Source organism: Larus michahellis, chromosome 4 (assembly GCF_964199755.1).
Source record: "Larus michahellis chromosome 4, bLarMic1.1, whole genome shotgun sequence".
Lineage (NCBI taxonomy): Eukaryota > Metazoa > Chordata > Aves > Charadriiformes > Laridae > Larus > Larus michahellis.
In genome coordinates, this window is record NC_133899.1 from 54,003,297 (window position 1) to 54,023,749 (window position 20,453).

The 20,453-nt window shown below is 42.8% G+C and overlaps 1 protein-coding gene and 1 long non-coding RNA gene across 4 annotated transcripts in view; one reads left to right on the forward strand and one right to left on the reverse strand.

Moving 5' to 3' along the window:
• Nucleotides 1–20,453, reverse strand: part of RAD51B (RAD51 paralog B) — a 420,404-nt gene that overhangs the window by 15,686 nt on the left and 384,265 nt on the right. The gene's annotated exons all lie outside the window — the stretch shown is intronic.
• On the forward strand, nt 1,184–16,373 carry LOC141742481 (uncharacterized). Its single transcript, XR_012586723.1, has 3 exons — nt 1,184–1,469; nt 1,579–1,730; nt 15,121–16,373. It is a non-coding gene; the product is annotated as an uncharacterized LOC141742481 (long non-coding RNA).

Consider the following 20,453-nt stretch of genomic DNA (forward strand, 5'->3'; position numbering starts at 1 on the left):
CCAACAGAAATGTTTCCATGATTTATTTTGAGAAGGGAACATTCCCCTGCAGTGCTCACCGCAACCCAAACATTGCAGCGCTGTGCAAGAGCATGAGAACCAGAGAGGAAACTGAAGAATCTATTTTCACTGCTCCAGAAGAGAAATACAAAAAATAAACAAACAGTAAAAGCAGTGACAAATAAATTTGATTTTAGTTGTGGTTGCAGTGTTATCTATAGTATGGCTAAGGAGAGTAGACTTGAGGCGTGCATGCTTTTCTATGATTTCTACAAGAAGTGGAGGTGGAGCATGCTGACTAGCTGTGAGATGGGGACTCGTGGGAGCCATCTACACTGTAAGAAAGAGATTTATTTTACTTTGGTTGATTCTTCCTGCCCCTCACACCTTGCCTTTCACATTTGAGAAACTCAACAGCAGACTAGAAGAAATTGCCTCGCTTTTTTTCAAAGATACAAAATAATTTGAAGCTTGGGAAAGCTATACAGGGAACAAATCCCTTGTTTGTGGGAGAGGTCTCAGACACTTGAAAGTAACGGTAAGAGTCTTTCCTCTAAATATCTGGAGCCCCCTGTTCTACAGAAAGGGCAACCTGCCTTCAGTGCTACTGCTTGTTCAAGTTTGCAAAAAGCAGCGAGCACCAGGAGAAGAAAAAAGGGGGCACATGGAGACAGAAAGAACTTCTGAGCGAGCACATACTTTCCTGACACAACTGACTCCATGCACACACACTTACATGCAGACATGCACACACAGCACACAGCTCCTCAGTCTGAAAGGTATGTATACCGAGGAGAGAGAAAAAAATTAGTGAAGCCTGCCCAAAAGAGACTGTGAAGACTGATTTTGTGGCAGATTAGTGATTTCACCAGAAAGTTTTTGGAAGGCGTAAACAGGAAAAGGTTAAGTAAAAGCAGGTGGAGCATGCTGACTGCAGGAATAATGCAGGAAATAGCTGAGCGTCTGAATGGATGCAAAAAAATGTTCTTCTGCTCGGTCCTTGGCAGTCACAATACGCCTGCTCCTCCTTCTCCTGGTCCTCCTTCGCTATGCTTATCTCCCCAAGCTACAAAGTCTTGCAGTCTGCAAACACCAGCATGGAAAGTTGGGAGGTTCTGCCTGGAAGGCAAAAGACAAGAGGGACGCACCTACTGCACAAAAGATGAGTCAGAAGTACCCAGCAGTACCCACTGCCTGCCAGGGGCTTTGGGTCTGAGTAGCCAGAACAGCGTCTCTGGCTGCTGCCCCAGGCGCTGCGGTCCAAGTGCATTGAGCGTAACAGTAAATCAGAGAAACATTATTCCTATTGCCCCTTTCATTCTAGGGGGCTCCCAAAGCGTTTAGCTATAGCAATCATTCTCCATCTCTACTGAAACACAGTCCCTTCTGGGGCAGAGCACTGCAGCTGTTTAATAGCTCACAGCACACTAGCACGAGCACACAAGCAGACGGAAAAGAAAGCGATATGTGTAAGAAGTGTTCTTTCCACTTTCCTTCTAACCCTTCCTTTCTCTCCTCTTGGTCCACAGCAATTCGTGCCAATTCCAGACAACTCCAGATGTGTGTCTTTCCCACCAGTATCTGCAGAGACTTGGCTCTGGAGACGGCGATCTGCCTGCCAACATACTGCCTCCCGGTGCTTTCAGCCCTAAGGGTCGAGTTCCCGTTGCCACGCTCTCATCCCTGGCTGAGCTGCCAGACATGCTGTGGGATGGAGGGCAGACGTGCTGGTAAGGAACAATTCTGCTTTCTTCTAGAGCAGTACAGCATTGATGTAAAAAATGTTTAACATAGACAAGACACTCTTGCCTTCAAAGTATACTAAACAGTCACATTAAAGCCCCGAGGAAAGTTAAGAAAGGAGCACATAGATTAGTTTGAATCATTTTGACCTTGTCTGCTTTTTAAGTATTAGATAGTAAAGCTACATTGGCAAACTCTACTTTCAGATATTTCTCCTCCTCTCCTAGATTTAAATTGAAAAAAAAATCTGTTTCTTCTTATATTCTGAGAAAAGAAAACACTAATGGCAAAGTGTCTTCTATGGGGTTACAACTGCACAAACAAAAAGTTTTTCTCTGGTAGAGAAATCTTGCAAAGAAATCTTGCTCTTTTTGATGTTGTTATTTTGGCAAAATTTACCAGGTGTTATTGGGAGTTCAAACTTACGCTGCCTTTTTTACATCTTTTAAAACAGTTACTATATATAACCTAAAACTTTTTAAGCTCAAACTCTTAAATCCTAGTCTAGACAGGGCCTTTGGGAGTAAAGTTCAAACTCCCCCTGCCCAATATCCAATATCCCACACTTCTGCCCAGGCCATACCTTCCCAGGGGTGTCCTCAGAACAGTCATGATCAGAGTCTGTCACCTCGCACCACTGCTCCCATGGGAGGAGGGAGGGGGCACTGCCAGGGCAGAGGTTGGTATGGCACCTTCTGCAACCACCACCACACTCATGTAAGATGCCATGGGGCATAAGTGAATGGAGAAGACGTGTCCTATCAACTTCAGGTGGACAGCAGGACGGCTTCAGCGAGTTAAACAAAAATAAACAGGTGTCTCTCTCCTGCTCCTTTCAGTTTCTGCTTCCCTGCACCCTCACCTACTTTTTTTTTTTTTTTTTCACTTAAGTTGTCAAGAAAAACAGCAGGAATGAGGTTCCTGGTATAATTACAGTTTGCTGAGAAAATCGCAGCCTGCAGCAGTAATTCCTTTAGTGCTAGAGACAGATGCTGCTGAGGTCTAATCATGGTCTTCCCACTAACCAGGCCCTGAGTCTAATCTGTCATCAGCTGGGAGGCCGCAGGCTCCCACCACGCGTGTGAACCCGAGCTGCTCGGCCCGTTCCTCTCCCCTCGTCCAGAGCCAGGCAGTGCCAGAGGGAGGGTATGTTTCCATTCACTCCTTGCCCTCAGCTACAGCGATACTACAACTTCAATGCGCTGCTTATCTCTCCTCCATGCCTAGTATCAGGGCCACTCAAAGCCTCACTGGAAAGGGCTCAAGTGGTTGTTTTCAACTTACAATGCCGCATAGTGACTGCAGTTCAAATTTAAGCTGAGATAAGTTGGAGAGGCTTAATGAGAACGGCCTGTAGCTAATTCCTCCTTCCCAAACGTATGGTATTTTATGCTTATTAAGAGGACAAGGCTGCACTCAGTGATGGATCATATAACCTCCATATGTTAACAACAACAACAAAAACCAAGAGTATGAGGGCCAATGAGCACAGAAGTAGGAGGAAGAGGGAAAAGCAGAACTGGGTATATTGAAAAAAGAGCAGGGAGTGAGCATATGTGTAAGGAGAGACTGAACAAATATCTCCTACGTGCTACCCACAGCTGCCATTGCCATCAAATGTTTTGTATCTGACATTCAAAGAGCATAGGGCCACAGTATTGAACTTCTCTGTGCTAGTGAAAGAAGCCTGAAAAACAACAGACCTCACCAGCTCAGGAGTGCCCCTCTGCAGGCAAAAGTCACCACAGTACTGGACTAATGTCTTTAAATTGGATTCTGGTCATAGAAGGAAACTAGCTGAAGACGTCTATTTCAAAGGCATGTTACTGTAGCATGAGTGAACCAGTGAGAACTGGGAAAGTCCTTGAGCTGATACCCACCTCACAGCATCTGTATAGTTAACAGGTGCCCTGAAATAGCAGGGAAGATGCTAGGTTTGGGAGGCGTAGACCGAACAGCTGTGTTTTGCGTAAATAGCTCTTAAGAAAGGCATAAGGGAACAGAGTAGGTCGTCATTTCTGGTCAGAGGCAAAAGCATATTAAACTAGCTGACCTTCTGTAGCAGCCTGTGGCCAACTCAATTTCTTCATGTTCAGCTTTTTCCGAATCTGCACGTGGTAGCTGGGCACACGTGGTAACACTCACCAGATCTCTGCAGTAAAGGCGTGCAACAGCAGCCTCTCAGCCACTGACAGACCAAGGGGAACCGAAAACGCAGCACAGTGTCTCAGAGAGGGGGAAGAAGTGACTCATACAGGAAGAAAAACAAAGCAAAGATGAACTTGGAGCACAAGAGAAGAGGCAGACTGTTGGCTGTAAATCAATATTCTTGCACTCAGAAGGGTGGGTATTATGGTGAGAGGAGTTGTAGTTGACAGTAATGGAAGTCCAAGGAAGTTTGATTAAGATTAAATGGCAGTCACAGGCCAACACAGAAAAGAGCCTTTAAGGCGAAAATCAAAGACAGGAAGTGACTAAGTAGGTCAGAAGCTGTGCGTAGTGAGCTGGATAGATTAAGTGGGACTTGGAGCAACTAAGTTAGCTCTGCTAATGACAAGTGATAACACTTGCAATGTCACCAAGTTGAACAAATCTGACTCTGAAATCACCTTCAAGACCTCAATAGCAAATCAGAGATTGCCGAGTTCTAACAGTATCTACATCAGAGCAGATACGGTATGTGTTTTAAGAAGAGATCAGTTTTACAGTCACTTTTTGACCCTGCCAAGCTTCCTGCAAATAGTGCACTGTTTCGTCTGAACAGGATTTCTTCTTAAGCAGCTAGGAAAAATGAACTGACTAATAGAAACTGTGAGATTCTGAGAAGGGCTGCTACTGCAGGCTGAAAAGACGTGCAATGGAGAAACTTCTTTCCACCCCCAAAATTCAACAAGCCTTTGATTCAACAGCTTTGTTCACATCCAGGGCAGCCGGAAGAGAACGGTCACCTTGTATTTTTGTACCTGATGAGAAAACCCCAGATTGTATGTGTGCACTGGGACAGTTCAATGTGTGTCTATTCCAACTTCAAAGAGGCTTTCAATGCTCTTTCAGATGTAGGGTGTGAGGAAGGGTGAGAACTGCTAAAGCTAGCCCCATCCTCATTAAATCTTTGCCCTCTCCGGAGCAAGCATGCAAGTGGAGAGAATAGAAGATATGCATGAGCAACTGAGCATCTGTGATCTCATGACCTTTGACTGTTGTATTATGGGAAATGTATTCTCCGGTTGCTATGCTTTTCCAATTCATTTGTATTTTCCTTCAGTGACTCCCTTGTAATTTCTTTGGTGCTCCTGTGTAATGGTTTCAAGGAACCACAGATATCTCCAAGTTAAGCATGCATACAATAGCTTTAATTAAATGTTTGTGGGTATCCCACAGTAATGCAAGGGAAAGGGAAAGCAAACAGTTTTGTACTCACTTGTACCTATCCCTTCTGAGCCCTGGCTTGGGTGGAGGCATCTGCACCGCTGCCCTTTAAGTCCATTTCTAACCTATTGTGAAATGAAGGCCATTGGGTCCTGCTGCTCTGCACGCAAGCACGTCAGCATTTCACTCCCATTAAAAGTCTACAGATCACCTGTGAAAGGTACAATGCCGAAACCTTTTAGGCCAGAAGAAATAAAAAATAAATTAGGGTAGACATTCTTTACTCCACTTACAAAAATTGGAGAATAAGGTTAAAAATGTCCTTAACCATTTCTTAAAATACACTAAGATGCTATAGGAAGAGCGGCATAAAACCAAAGGTTTTGATCTTCTTCAATACTCTGAAATTAGTCTTTTCTGTTCTGTGTGCCATTGGCACAACCTCGGCCTTGGTGCCAACCCCCACAATGAGTTACCTATTTATTACTCTTTTAAATGGGGATCTTTGCTTCTTTTACAAGTAGTTAACTACATCGTTTTATATGTACAGAAGAAAGCTGCAAGGGATTTTTATTTTAATTTCAGGCATTTTAAATAAATAAACATGAGGGAAATGAAATTTGGAAGGGGAATTTTCATCATGCAAAGACAGAGGAATAAGAAACAGGATGCAAAGGTTATCAGTCAGTTCTTTAAGTCAAATACAATTTTACAGCGCAGAAAATAGTGTCTCTTGTATGACATGGAAGAGTTAACAGTATCTGCAAGGATAACCATGAGGCCTAACACTAATGATTATTGCTAATACTTAGTACTAGTATAAAGTACTTGTCTTGAGTTTTTCAGTGACTGACATAATTATTATTTCAAAGCCAACACGAGATAATTTCAAAACACTTTGACCTGGCTGTACATATTTTATTGCAAATCCATCCCACTATTTCTCAGTGACTCCCAGAGATAACATACATCAGAAATGATAAGAATAATTGTAAGACTGGAAAGAAAAAAAAAAGGACAGTTTGATGAGAAAATAAAGAACTTTGATCTCAGCTATTTCCCTGCGCTGAGACTGGAGGCATTGCCAGTTTTTGCAGTCTGCCATGCTGGATTTGGGCAGGGGTTGTGCTGAGCAGGGGCTGGCCTGGCTTTGCTGGAGCTTGAGCCGCAGTGACTTTTCAGGAGGGAACAAAAAGCATGGGTTATTTCCTTCACGTAGCAAGGCACAAACGACAGCAGGGCTGTCTGAGAAGATTGAGAACTGCTGACGTTAGTAACAGGAACTGGCAGCTGCAAAGGAGAGTAGGAGTGGGATGAAAAGCAGTCTTACAAAGCGAAGGAGAGAAGGAGAAGGCCACAGAAGATCTAAAATTGGGAGCAGCTAGCAAACGCTGACAGAGACTTGCCGTGTTTGATTTTCCTCAAGGGCCTTATCATTCCTTAAGGGACACATTCAGGCCAACATAAAGATTCCTACAAGGATTTCTGAGATAGTCTTAATGAAGATTTCTACTCTTGGCCCCTCTCTTCATCTGCAGTCTGCATTTCTACTACATCTTCATAAGATGCTTCTTAAAAATACACAGTTTTGATAATGGCTGGAAGTCAAGAATGGTTATTCTCAAAGGTGTGTGAAGAGGGTTGATCTACACTTCACTCTCCTTCTTCATCTCTGCCATGCCTGCCTGATGCCTGTATTCCAGCCCGTCAGTTTGGATGGCCCAGTAGAGCGACTGTAACAAGTACACAGTGCAATGGTGGGCAGAGGGGACACAGCTTGGGCTTGTTTGGGTTTTCTGCTGTGATTACGGAGGGCTTTGATTTTTGTTCTTTGGTTTTCTGAATTATTTACTCAAGCTGTCCTGATCACCCGGCTCCATGTGAACAAAGGGCGTCACGTACTCATGTTTATAAGCTCAACAGCTTCATCAGTTTCATTTTTATTCATTGCCTTAGACTTTTATGTATGTCATTTACATATTTTTGCGTAGTACTATTTGTATCTCACCTGTCAGTCTTCTAAATTAAAATGACTGGCAGATTGACCATCTTCACTGTCACTTCTCTGTTTCCTACTGAGTCGCAGTTGTGAAACTCCTGCATCAAAACCCAACAGTAACTCTTTTGCGTCCCATCCCATCAGGTACTCCATAGGATATTTCTGTTCTTCTCCTCTGGTAGCGACAGCTGATTCATATCACCAAGGCTATGGCCAGGAAAATTGATGCCCGATTTTCTCCCAGGAGGATGAGTTTTTATGGACAGCAGCTATTCCATTAATTTCACTATACCGGTACCAAAAATACTCAGCCCACCTCCGTGACACTAATTAAGGCCCATAGGGATGATGATGCAGTAATCTGAGGCCTTGGGCCACCATAAGTATGTTCAGACTTCTCTGATTCTTCATGTTCCACTTCCCTTTAGTAAGTCATAACTACTTTATTCTCCAAATATATGAGGAACTTGAAGCTAAAGCTCAAAGTTCAGAGCAATCCCTTAACTCTGTGACCCAAAAGTGCTCCCCAAAATTTTCTGCTTCCTTGGGATAAGGAGGGGAAGTGAAAGAGGAGGAAACAGTGATTAGTGATTTCTTTACAACTTCTTTTTACTAGCTAGTTCTAAAGTAGTGATTTTTTTTCCCCAAAAAAAGGTCCTATCCAAGCATGGTGAAGCTTTCTGTGCACTGCGACTGCAGTGTTCATGCTGCCTGTCACCCTGTCGAGTCCCCAAGCAGACCTAGGAAACAAGAAGATGGAAAGTAGAAAAATGAGAGTATAAATACTCTGCAGGGAGTTGGTAAGACACCAAAGTCATGATGGTGGAAAGAAGAATGTCAGAATTTAATCCCAGGTGCAATACCTCGGAGGCCAGATGCATGTTGTGAGAGGTGTCGTTCATCTAATATTTATGCTTTGTTTTCCTGCTGTGAACTTTAATGTAGGCCGTAGCCAGTGAATGCTGCATTCTCTGTAAATGCCTTGCATGGCTTGTTGTTGCCTTTCCAAGTTTCTTATTCTATAGCACATTTTTTCCTTGTTTTTAAATGCTTGCTGGAGTCTTAAGAGGAGGACGTTTTAACCTAACAATAAAACACCTGCATTTTATTAAGACTTGGGACTTAAGTTCCACCTCCCTCAATTTTACTGAAGTGTTGCCATTAGTTGGGTTAACCCTTTCATAGTCAGTTTTGCCCTGTAAGTGAAGTTACGTGTCTGCTACATACAGCCAAATTCCACAGTCCTACACCATATTTGGAGGAAAGGAAAGCCAGCTCTGAGAAAGACCCAGAGGGCTCCATCCAGTGCTGACTGGCAATGGGTGCAGAACCCCTGAACCACAGCTGTAAAGTCTGCATCCTCCCTAGCACAACAGCCCTGCATCAATATGTCAGCTGGCAACGTAAAACTTACAACTCAAATATTCTTACCAGCGACTCTTGTTTCAAGAGTTTAATAGGTTTAATAAGGCCAAGTGCCGGGTCCTGCATTTTGGTCACAACAACCCCAAGCAACGCTACAGGCTTGGGGAAGAGTGGCTGGAAAGCTGCCCGGCAGAAAAGGACCTGGGGGTGCTGGTGGACGGCCAGCTTAACATGAGCCAGCAGTGTGCCCAGGTGGCCAAGAAGGCCAACAGCATCCTGGCCTGTATCAGGAATAGCGTGGCCAGCAGGAGCAGGGAAGTGATCGTGCCTCTGTACTCGGCACTGGTGAGGCCTCACCTCGAGTACTGTGTCCAGTTCTGGGCCCCTCTGTACCAGAGGGACGTTGAAGTGCTGGAGCGTGTCCAGAGGAGAGCTACCAGGCTGGTGAGGGGTCTGGAGACCAGGTCATATGAGGAGAGGCTGAGGGAGCTGGGCATGTTTAGCTTGGAGAAGAGGAGGCTGAGGGGAGACCTCATTGCCCTCTACAACTACCTGAAAGGAGGTTGTAGAGAGGTGGGTGTTGGCCTCTTCTCCCAAGTGAATAATGACAGGACCAGAGGAAATGGTCTGAAGTTGTGGCAGGGGAGGTTTAGATTAGATATTAGGAAGAATTACTTTACTGAAAGAGTGGTCAGGCACTGGAACAGCCTGCCCAGGGAGGTGGTTGAGTCTCCATCCCTAGAGGTATTTAAGAAACGTGCAGATTTGGCACTTCAGGGCATGCTCTAGTGACAGAGATTGTAGGTTTTTTTTTTTTGCGTGTGTATGGTTGGACTCGATGATCTCAAAGGTCCCTTCCAACCATGAAGATTCTGTGATTCTATGATTCTAAGAGTGAGATTTTTGAGTTGTATCACAGAAAATTCATTCAACAAAATGGGAAAATTTATTATCAGATCTGTTCTTTTCTCTCTCATTCCATTGTCTTAAATAAGAAGTGGAACAACACTATATGGTGATTTTTGTGTCTGCCTCCAAGTGTGTTATTATCCCTATATTAAATTAGAAAAATGGCAGCATGTGGATGTGAAGTAATTGCCCAAATTCATGCAGCCGTTTAGTAGAAGGGCTGGTAAGTTCAGTTGTCAATGTACTAAGTAACTGCCCTGTTCCCCACTTAATTTAGCTTTCTGATAAGCAATTATTTGCTAAGTCACATTCACACACATCACAGAAGCATGGCACTGGAAAGAGCAACAACTGCTAGTTATTCTACCAAATATGATCAGTTCACTGAAGTCATGAGAAAGCAACTTAATGCACCCAGCCAGGGACTGAGGATCTGTACATAATGAGTTCTGATTCCATCTCTGTTGCTATCTATGTGCTTATGGGCACGTAACTTTAGTTATGACTCAGCTTCCCATCTATGCAAGAGAAAAATTCTTCACAGCCAGCAGGTGAATCAAGAGGTCATAGACTTCTGAGGTTATTCTGGGTTAGTCATTTATCTTAGGACTTCCGTGGCACATCTATACAGGGATAATTGTACTAATATGTATCAGATCTGTGTGGAGAGAACTGGTACATCAAAGGTTCAGAGGTTTGGAGATACTCAGATACCATGGCTACACAGCCATACAAATTCCTAAGATACCTAGGTAGGTAAACAGAGAAATATTAGTTGCTACCCAAATACTGGTCAGGTATCATTCACTCCATAGGTGGTTATCATTTATTATACAGTCTGATGTATTAGATACTGGTGTGATTTATACTAATAAATCTCTACACTGCCAGTATAGGAGATGTTATCACATACTGTAGTACTCATAAAAGGGAATGCACAAAGTTTATGTTGCTTTTGTAAACAAATAATTTCCATTCATTCATACCTACCAGTATAAGATTTAAAAACTGTGTAGATATCAATAATCATTGGAAATGGCCTTTATAAACCCACATTGAGGCAGAGCTAGTTTTAGGGACATAACACTATTGTTATTGCATACAATGTCATATGATGCGGGGATCCAGTAGACTCGGACATGTAGCAGTGAAAGTCATCTGGTGTGAGAGTAGTAGACAGCCCCCATGACATAGTGCTAGCTCTGACCACAAACCAAGGAGTGCACGCTTGTGTCCCCGTTGAGGAGCACAGCTTGCCTTGCCTGCCATTTGGAAAGACAAAGGATGAATATAATTTACAATAATAATCTGGAGCGGAATTTTTCATATTTGAGTCATGATTCACAAGATTCTTACTTTTATGTTCAGTGTAAATACGCATAAACAATCATTCTGAATTGATTTTAAAAATATGCGTAAACAGCTTTTCAATGTCTTTCTTAAATCAAATTGGGGTAAATCTTGCATTTGTTTGAGTTTACACCCTTTAACTTGCTTTAGGAAGCTGTGATTTACGTTGCTGTGTAAATCACATCTGCACATAAGCTGTGGTTTGAAAACATTGCACATCTGTGGTATCAAATGTGTGCAAATTAGAGAATTATATGACATTACCAGTCACTTAGTTGCAAATGTAAGCTTCATTTTTTTGCAGCGTTTGAAGTCATGTTATTATGTAGCATAAACTACAATCATCTACTCTCTACTTAGACAGCAATCCAAACAAGGATTTGCAATCCCTTTGCAATCATTGTCACATAGCCATATAGTCAGGTACCCCAACCAGAAATATAAGTTACAAACTGTTATCTGCCCTGAAGCATGCTTACGGCCATTCTTTATAGGTGGCCTGGTCACTGTACTCATTACTTTTGAGTAAATAAAAGGTGGGGTTTTGTATTTTTGAGTTGTATTTGTTGATAAAAAAGGCATTTGCAGTAATCTGGAAAAACAAAGGTTTTTCAGTTTTACTTTAGTCATGTTATCTGTGGCTTCTTTTTGAAGTTGGTACCAGATTGACCAGAACCAGCATCTTATAATTCAAAATCTAGAAGCAGGGAGGTGATGTGGTCAATCAGTCATATGGCGTCTTCCAAAATTACAAAGGGGGTTGTTTCCTATGATGTTTGCTGTATTTTTCTTCCTCTGAGTGTCTCAAGAGAGAGCGTCAGCAGGATTTTCCTCCTTCTATTTCATAGTCTTGCTCTATTTTCACCTCTTTTAGTATAAGTTCTTTTAAAATCTTTTCATAGGAATGTTCTACTTTAAATTACAAGTTTATTTCTTTTCAGTCTTGACTATATTTTCCTTTAGACAAATACTTCTACAAAGCTTTCGTCAGAACACTCAACATTACTTCTAAGCACCACTAATGAAGCCTGTCAAAACAATTATGCAGAAGCTATTATCATCTTTACTTTTCATAATAAATTACAGATAAATTAATACATGACTCAATCAAGGTTGTACAGCGAATTAATGGTAGCAGCTGGAAGTGTGGCCTAGGAACTTTGACACCCATACTCCTGCTGAAATCACATGCCCTGAAAACACTGGGATTGTCTCAGACCCACTCTGCACTAACAACATTCCTCACATATGGCTGAAGTGGTTTTAGGCTATGAAAATTAAAGAAAAAGAAAAATAATGTAAATTGATGTCTAATTCTACATTGTTTTCCCCTCTGAGGCTAAAAGACTTTTTCTTTTTCTTGTTTTAATTTTTTCTTACAGTAGATATTGGCAGGCTGAAAGTTGAAATAAAATAGGAAAAAATAACAAGCATATTTTGAGTGATTACTCAACTGGGGTCCTTTGTGACAGGAAATGCAGCTGCGTGACTAATGGGCCTGACTTTCTCTTGGCTTCCTTCCCCCTTCAAAGATCTTGTTTACTGCCCCAGCCAATTTTTTTTTTTTAAATTGCTAGAAGCTAGCAATTTTCCAGGAAAAAAAAAAAGATCTTTGCAAGAGGCAAAGGCAGTAAATCTTACAAAGATCAAGGGCTGCAGAGCTCTCCCCCATCCACTCTTTTTAGCCTTCCAGGCTCTTGAGTCACGTCATATCTTCCCCCACTCTGCTCCGAACATGTGTCTAGCAGATCTTTCTGCTTTGGTGAGGGGAGGGAGTATGCGAATCACATTTACAGCATCTAACCCTGGAATTCATAAAGCAAAGACTAATTCCATTAAGGAAACCAGGGGCCTCCTAAGTCTCTTGCATTTTGTCTTTTTTTTATTATTTCTCCTTGCTCTCTCTCTTTTTAACAGCAGTTGTGTGCCCATACTCCATAATGACATGGCTGTTAAGTGTGAGCTACTGAGATTTGACACAGCATAGTCCCATTTGTAAGGGGCCACGGAGCTTTAAATGTTGTTTGCATTTGGCCTGCTTTGTAAGTCTGCTTTGTTGAGCTTCCTAGGTAACGGTAGATAGGCCAGGATCTGAACCTCCCCTGAACTGGAAGGAAGAGGAACCATGCATCCAAGCTTCAGGACAGGCCCTTATCCCTGTAATTCAGTGCAATGAAACCCCGAGTTCCCTCTCAGTCGTGGTGGATGTTGGGCATATGTTTGGATAGAGTATCTAAACAAGCAGTGTTTTGTCATCCTTTGGAGGGTGTCAACAGGAGATGCATACCCTGAAAGACAGCGGTACTGAGCCCTGTGGAGGGACACAGTGGGCTCATGGAGGTGTCTGAGCTGTGAACAAACATGACATTTGCTGGCCTGAAGGTGGGCACTGGTGCAGGAGCCTGTGTGCTGCCAGCAGCAGTGCCAGCACCAGCCATGCCACAGAGGAAACGGGTAAAACTCTGGACTAATAGTGGTGGGTTTATTCCTCCAAAGAGGTTAGAAACTCACTCAGACAGGTAAACAATAGCCTCAAAAATCATAATCTAAGAGAAGTGGGAGCCAGTCTTCAGGCTTCTCCAGACGCTCTTCTCTATAGAAAGCTGGGGGATCAAGTCATTGAAAAAGAGTTTGAGGGCTGCTCCACAATCTACAATGCTGGCATGGTTCCCTGTGCCCTGTAGCAGAGGCTAAAAAAGGAGGTGAATATATTCATTACCATAAACTGCACAGAGGAACCATCAGAATGGGTATGCTAAAAAAAGAGATGAAACCTTTGCTTATGAATAGACCTAAAAGAATTGAATACATGTGTACGGAGGGATCATTTTCCACTACCTACAAGAGGAAAAATCTCTGGGGAAGTGGCTGATGCCAAATATTTTCTTATGCTTCATGTGTCAGTGGGGTCTGGCAGAAGCCCTTAAAAAACAGAGCATGCATTTTGTGCAAATTGAGAATCACAATTTCTGGTGATTTGGATTGCTTCACTAAACTTGAGACGTTTCTCCAAAAATACAGCAGATGTTTGATGATGTACCAAGTTCTCAGCATTTACACAGATCAGATGATGTTAAGATCAGCAGAAAAAAAATAACAGAATAACACAGTAAAAGGCTTCAGAGCTCTCCTGAAAAAAACTAAGCTGGGCTAGACAGACAAAAATGTTAATTTCTCACAACAGCCATAAAATGATGGGGAGAGACATTACGATAGCAAGCTATACAGCAAGTTTACAGAGGAGCTGGACTGAGTGCAGAAGTGGTGGGCACAAGAACTCATTGAAATGGGAGCTCTGTTTGTGTAACCTGGCTGCGTGACCTGCCAACCCCAGGGCACCGCTATAAAAAGACAGGCAGTAGACTTTGACTGCAAAGCTTAACAATTCCAGAAACTGAAGGAGGTCGTTAAAGAGGACGCGGCCCTGAGGTATCTTAACACTACACGAGACAGAGTTGTCTGCAGAAGAAAACTGGCCTAATCCTCTTGAAGCTATATGGTCAAAACTAGAGGCCAGTAATTTCTATGCAATAAATGCTAACAAAAGCTGAGTGTCAGTGCATTCAGATAGAGAGAAAGAATTTGGCATTTGTCCATGAATGTAAAAAGTTTCCTGTCTTTTTTTTATGAGAAGCCTGTATGAGAAAACTGACCATAACCCTCTTACTGCGATTGCCAAAATGGCCTGGCAAAGCCCCCTCTCCTCATGAATACAAGGATTTAGTTTTTTTTTTCAGTTATGAATTTATGATTTGCAGATTGGAAGGGATTTGGTGGGTTCAAACTTAATCCCTAGAGCATTAGATGAAAAAGCAATGATGCAAAGTCCAGAGCTAGATTTTGTATGTGATGATTTGCTTAAAAAATTTTGCTTATGATGGGGATAAGACCCAGTGGAAAGTGTATGAGCCTTTCACTGATAATATTCTCAGCCTTGTTGCTGGCTTCAGATGAAGTATCAATAGTGTATCCTGGCTAGGAAAAATGATATAAACCTCTCTTGATTGTTATTTCTACTTCCCTGAGGTAAGCTCACTATAAGGTAGTACAACTAAACAGGCAGCAGGGTATATCAAGCTTATCATTACTACACATTCTGTACCTGCTAAGGTAAACAAGGTCTGAAAATGAAGCAGGAATAAGTGTAAGATGTCTTCAGTAAAATACAGATTTAGCTCTACCACTCTAATTCCATATAACCTAATCAACAAGTTGGTATGAAATAGCGCCAAAACAATTTGGTAGCTACTCAGAAAAAGTATGGAATTAGGCTGTGATCTGGTTTTAGGTCTGTTATATCTAGATGGAAACCATGAAGGAAGTCAGTCAACACCTACATTTTGCTTGTCAAAAAAAATTTTAAATAATTACTTTCATTCTTGCAGTCTTTCAACTCCCTGCCATCTTCAAGGGTGTCACCAGAGTCATTGGATTCTTAAAGAAGAGTAGAGAAGACACGCTCAAAACACAAAAAACTCAGAACAACATGACCTGCTACCCTGACAATTGTAGCTGTGATGTTCCAGTTCCAGAGATATAAGCAATACTGCCCCGTCCTTGGGATTCACTGAACACAGTTTATGTGATGTTGGTTGCAACTATTTCCAATTGCGTATTCGCACAACTTCTCTGAATTTTGTCTTGGAAAACTCAGTGACTTTAAGACCTCTGGCATTAACAACTGCCCATTCCAGTCTGAGAATCTGAACCAAGTGCTGCAAAGTTCTCATTTTCTTATGAACTTGCCAGATGAAACCAGATGCATAATACAGCAAATCTTTCACACGCAGCCTAAACACTGGATAAGCAATGAAGACAACTGCATTTCAGCCCAGAGGTGGCTGCATTTGAGCCACAAGGAAGTAATCAATTTATAAACAAACTTCTCAAGCACTTTGGGATGAAAACACTATACAGAATCAGTTTAATCCACTCTTCCAACCTAAATCATTCTACGATTCTATGATTCTTACGTGACAAACTCCCATTTCATGTTCTTGTTTTCCTGGTTTTGCTATGCCTATTACACTGTGATTCCAAATGACTTCACTCTGTGCTGGAACAGCGGTCTGCTACATTCAAAAAAGCCCCAGCAGAATAAAAAAACTTGCGATGGAAATTGGTCCCCTGCTCATGCTGAGAATCTGTTCATCTTCCATTTCTCTCTGTCTGGTTAACAAGTGTCTACCAGTAATTTGATGGCATCTTACCTCATCAGCAGAAACAACCAACCTATATATGAATGGTTTCAAATTCTGTGACAATCTGGTGGTTTGCCCTCCCCTTTTGTTGAACCCCGTAAAAAGGACCAAAAGGAGTGTGTCACCTCGTAGTTAAATAATGAGATCAGAAGCCCTGGACTGCCTTTGGCCTGGGCAATATTACTGAAACTAGATGTCAGAAGAGGTCTAAATTAGGCATCTGCTGACTGTGCGAGGCAGCTTCACCCAAAATCTAATGCCACCATGTTACACAACGGCTGCCGCACCTCCTGTGCCTTTGTTTCCTCATCTATAACATGCAGACAGAAGCATTCAGCCATCCAGTGGGGTGTATTGAGAGTTCACTGGCACTTCTGAAGACTTTAGAAATTCTTGGATGAACAGTGCCATATAAAGAGAAACTAGTTGATATTGTCTCTGCTGTCTCACTGTGCTGTTGGTGTTGTGCTTTCACATTCCTGAGTTAAGCTTGCTCAAGGGATTTGATTTCACTTGGGCTTAAAGTCTTTGCTTCCTTCCTCAGAGAGGATGCTGGAATACACCTTTAAGCACAGCAAATCTCACATGTCCAGAAACTTTGCTCTCAAGGCCCCTGCAAACTGCTTCCATCTGACCTTCCTCATGTTTCTTAATATACTTAAACAAGGAAGACGAGAACAGTTTAATAGATGCATGTTTTGCACAGCCTGCGGCCCCCTGCATTTTGAAGGCCAGAGTGGGCATTCTCTGTCACAGCAAATGATTTTGTGTAGATGAGAAGCTTTGAATTATAGAAAACACTCGCAACTAGATGGCCATGTGACTGCAGTTTTACAAGAAAAAGCAGAACTTCTGAGGTCTTGATAGTGAGGTATAGTCCCAAGCCTGGATATAGATTTTTGCTCCAGGAACTCAGCTCTATGTCTACGTGCCTTCTAGGGGCCTTGTGAATACAACGACATCTTTGTTTCTCCATCTGTAAAACTGAGATTATAATACTCTCCTATAATAGAGCGGTTTAGAAAAGTTCACTTCTAGAAGTTTTTACAAATGTTAAATATCGGTTGTTTTGATCTTGTTCCCTTACAAAGAAGCCCTGCAATTCTTCCATCCTCTGCTCTTAAAGAAGGCTCTTCTTTTGCAGTCTTTATATTAATTAAATTGTACAATGTAGTTTCATGAGCTAACCTCCCTTACGGCTTTTTGCAGTTACAGAGGAGGAAGACGGGCGTTTAGACAGCAAGTAACAATTCTGTGAGTAAAAGTGAGGGAGTTGCTGACAAAAGGTTTTCATATATAACTCGCCTCGTCTGTGCTCTCAGAGCAGCTCCGTCTGTGATAGCTCCTCTTTCACGTTGGGTCTATGACAGAACAACTCACATTCAAAAAGTATCAGCAGGCGTTAAAAGCACACCCACACAAGCGTTAGGTGGTCAAGCACATTCCCCGTAGCTCTTGAATTTCCCCCTCTGCCACAGTGATTCAACTTGGTGATGGCATTGTGAATGGATCAGCGGAAGAAAGATCAATATCAGCATCAATAAGAGCAGATAGTGCAAAATAATGAGCATTTGCATTAAGATGGCATGTGTCAGGTCTGATCGGTGGTTTTCCATAAGGATCTCTGTGATAGAGCATCTCCTGTGCAGGGCAGAGGCCTTGAAGCAGGAGGATGGGAATATTCCTTGGGGAGCGGGGACTCACGATGAGGGCAACATACACCAGACAGTAGTCTGTATCCGGGAGGGCTGTGGGCAGCTCTGGAGCCAGAACTGGGGTCTGAGCTTGGCTGGAGGCATGGGCTTGTCATGCCAGTTCTGTCCTTCATCTGTCCCCTCGAAAGTCATGCTTGGGCTACACATTATAACTGCTCGGAGACGCAGCAGTTCCCTTCAACACACATGCTCACACGTAGCTAATGGAACTGGTATTATTGCAGTGATTTGGAAAAGAAAGAAAATATATATTGCCAGGCTGTATAAAACATTAAGGCACTGTCGGCTTGATGCGGGCAGAACTCCTGCCAGATGAAGCACTTGCACCTGGAAATCCACAGGGGAGGAGACTGGTGCTGGAGCATTTGTGTTGCCATCAGCAGGCAGCAGCTCGCCCGCACGTACTCAGACTCCCAGGAGACCAGGGCTGAGGGCTCCTCAAGGAGGTCAGTTTTTATATAGTAAAGCAAACAGTTTAGCTAATCAAGGATTTTTTTTTTCTTTTCTTTTCTGAGGCTCTTGGCACCCAGCCCTGTTACTTGCAATCTTTAATTTGTACTGTGGCTTCCTTTTCCCTGCTGCCTTCTCACTCACTCCAATTTTCCCACACACTTATTTCCTAACTCTACCTCTTACAGAGGTCTTCGTTTATTTCAGACCCAAATTTATCTCAATCCTACACAAAGCTGCTGTTACCTCACCATTTATTCCTGTAAGTGACTGTCATCAGAAATACATCAACTTGAAAAGTTTATGAAAAAAAAAAGCTATTTTTTGTGTTGTAGAAAATAGTTGATGATAACACAGGTACTTACAAAGTAACTTTATTCATATGTGCTTACAGAAATTGATTGTGGATCACCTTGGACTTTCTTTTTGGTTATACAGATGCCTGAGTCTCAAGACTGGGGTTTCAATTGCTTTCTTTTAAAGGATCTGTATATGTCCATGGTAGGGGTGGGCTGCAAGCTACACACACTACTCACAAGCTGGCCATGAAAAAGCCTGTTACCATAGAGCTTCCACAATAAGGGAGCAGATTCTGGTGAAACAAAGTCACGTTTTGACAGATTCTCCCTCCCACTTCCACACTGCTAAGAAATAAATGGTAGAGAGAAAGGCATTCTTTCTGGTTAGCACAGCTACACAGCGCTTACTCAGTGTAATCTGTGTAGAGAAAACAATAAAGGCAACATGCAAATAAACGTCTCAACTAAAAACATAGCAAGATTCCAGTAAAAATATACAGCTATCTAGTCCTCACTTGTCAACATGGCAGAGGCTGGCTTGCTCAAGGGCTGATAATAAGAGGCATAGGAACATAGATGGGAAGTGACCCACCTGATCACCAGGTTCTGCCTCATTAAATCGCCTTTAAACGGTCTTTTCCGAAAAGCTGTACAGAACCCAAAGTGTTCCTTCCATCCGTGCACCCTCTAGGAGCTGCAAAACACCACCATCCTGTAACAAATGAACAGCCTTCACATGTAGATCCACCAGATCTCATCTTACTTAAGGTAAATAGTTCTTCCTTTCCTTCCCTGTGGTTCTTTCCAAACTCTTTTCTACAGAACTCCTCTGCCTCTGAACGCAGCCCAAGTTGGCAGGGCAGCACTTTCCAAGCCATGAAGCAAGCTGCAAACAGTTAACAAAGCCTGACGCACATTCCACATATTTTCACTATAACTGTTCCTCATAGCCACTGAAATGCAGGCACAGAAGGGTTTTAATGAACTGGAGTGAAGCAGGGGCTAAAAGCATTGTGAGGCACTAAGCTAGCAAGCAGCGGATGGCCTGTGTGCAGGCCTTCTGCAAAGTGGCAGATCATGGTTCATGTCCATCAGACAGGACACAGTGGGCTGTTGTTCTTTGGCGGCCTCCGCAAAGAAGTCCCTCAGATTGAACAGAGCCACGCCTTAGGAAGCGGATCCTGCCAAGATGTGCGCTGCACAGGCTCTGTGAGGCAGTCGACCCAACACTTCTCATTAATTTCAGAATCCACCACTGAAGAAAACCCAGCTCTTTATAAGGTGGGACACGTTTTAAAAGAACAGTTGGTGCAGATTCAACTGGTATAAAGCTGCACAGCTCTATTAAATACCAGGGGGTGTTGCTGATTTATACCAGCTGAGAAGTTGGCTAATATTCTTTTGGAGCCACCACCTCTCCCATTCGTAATTGCCAGCTGAAACACTGGGAAATGCAAGAAGAAATGAAAAATGGAGCACATTTATGTGAAAAAGCTTCGATGCAAAACAAATGTCTGCTCACTGCACAAAAGCTGAAATAATACAGCCGTTATTGGAACTGTGCTACAATAAAACAAGCTGGATGAGTCAACCAGCAGTGCATCTAATCTCCACTGGCTGCCTTTCCGGTCCCCAAGCTCCCCATCTATTTTTATCTCTTCTTTTTTTAATATACTTTTTGGTTTACAGGCAATAAATCTACAGATCTTGGGTCCCCTGTGTGCACTCTTGCCGGCAGGCCGCTCAGCATTTAGGATGTTACCCAGACCATTTTGGCTATTGGACCACAGAATATGGAGGCTGAGGATTCAAATTCAAGGAACACTGGCCCAGAGAGCACGGCAGAGGCTACTGATAGCATGGGGCATGGTAAAGGTTTCTGTACTGAAGTCAAGCAGGCAACAGGGAGGAGCAGTGTGGCACACTCTTCAGGTGTCCGGCGAGTTAGTATGGAAGTTAGCAGCAATTTGCTCCTGGAGCACAGCTTTGCCTGGTGAAGTGGGGCGAGGGCTGCAGTTGCAAGACTATGGGATCACCAAGGGAGCCCAAGCGT